We start from the raw sequence: 1,766 nt of genomic DNA, 5'->3' as shown, positions 1-1,766 counted from the left end.
GGCTAGTCTTCGATTTTGCCAATGGCTTTAAGTATGTACCAAGACACCAATTTACAAAGAACCAATAACTACTAAGTGTTGCTAAGGTAGAGGAATAGATCAGTGGGTCATCACCAAATCAATAGGTGACCCAACACAAATCTACTTCCAAAGGGTATGTTCTAATTTCAGGTTTTTGAGGAATGTAACACAATCTTTTAGGGATTTTTGTGTCTAATGTTTCGAGATTCTGCAGTTGATTTCCATTATTTCTCTGTTTATTTCAATTTCTCACTTGAATCAGTGTGGTTTTATAGATGGGTATGTAACCAGTTTGTTCTCTGCTGATAAGGAGTGCTTGGCAGTTTATAACTTATGTTGGTCTTATGCATGATTCTCCTTCATGGTTGTTGTTTAAAAATCGTCTTGTATGCAATTGCTTTTGACCAAACTGTTGATTTTATCAATAATCTCATCGATCTTCATTATGATTGCAATTTTGGGGTTTTGAATAGTCTTAGCTTGTTGTCCTGTTTGCTTTATAATGATTATTTTGGTTCTGTTCATAAGTGGATGTTCCTATTTTACAGGGTTGGAGTGATATGCATATGGTCGGTAATGGCAACAGGTGGTTGAGGATGGCTTTAGACAGGTGGATGGTTGTGTACAATGGAGTTATATTTTTGTTATGAGTTATAAATAATGTGAAGTCAACAGGTAACATGAAGTGCATGTTAAACCAAAACATACTCCACTCTTTTCATGTTAAATGCTAACTATTATTTTCTTGACTTATTTTTTTGTAGCATAAGACTTCTTCTAATGCAATGATTGATATAAATGGTAACGATTTTAAGTTTATTTGTTAACTTCTTTGTAGGTTCTTAATTTATGTTTCATTCCTGATACTTTTTTTTCTTAATCTCAACAAAGGATAGGTATGGTTTGGAAATCTATTGCGATGTAAGGTGCACGTGTCCAGGTTTTGGTGGACGGTTGTGTAGCGAGAAAAGGGTGTTGTCTTAGCAAAAAGATTTTAGCATAGAGTAACTGATGCCATCAAATCTTCTATGATGATAAGTTTCTCAATTTAATTTGTTTAGTCTATGCTTCTCATTGTGTTCACTTTGAAAAAAAGATATACTCGAATTTGATCTGTTTGGTTGTGTTTTGTTTCTACTGGTTTTCTGCAAAAAAACGTCGTTATGCTATTAGATTAGCACCTGTGTTGGTTGATAAACAATTCATGTTGAACCACCATCAACAACACTCTATTTCTTCTCAATCCTCTGGTTTTGCATCTTTGTTATCAGAAGACTTATCCAACCTAATCCATCAACAAGAGCATCAAGTAAGAATTCATTAAACAAATTGAAACATATGGATTTGCTTTTTGGCAATTTGATAGCTAAAATTGGGTTTCTTGTAGGAAGAAGAGCTTAGGTGTAAATTAGCAGAAAAGAAGCAACAACACTATTTTGTGCTGATCGGGGCGGCAAAGGATTCGGCGTCACAAATGATAAAGGGACAAGGAGGTGAAGGCAGAGAAATTCGTTTTGTGCAAGCCGATCTGGAGGCTCGGGCATGGCAGGCAAAGGCGAGGGCGAAGGAAGCAGTTGCGGCAGCGCTACAAGCGCAGCTGCAGCAAGGCATCATTACCATTTTAAACGCTATGTATAACGATTCTCAGAAATTTCAAGTTTTAACTGATAAAGCTTTTTGAAAGCTCGATGATTGTTGACTGCTTGTTCTTGTGGGATGATTTGTTTTTAAACTTTTAGGTGTTA

The sequence above is a fragment of the Cynara cardunculus genome, unplaced genomic scaffold (assembly GCF_001531365.2).
Source record: "Cynara cardunculus var. scolymus isolate 2C unplaced genomic scaffold, CcrdV1 Un_Scaffold_3083, whole genome shotgun sequence".
NCBI classification, from domain to species: domain Eukaryota; kingdom Viridiplantae; phylum Streptophyta; class Magnoliopsida; order Asterales; family Asteraceae; genus Cynara; species Cynara cardunculus.
This window is presented reverse-complemented; position numbering follows the sequence as displayed.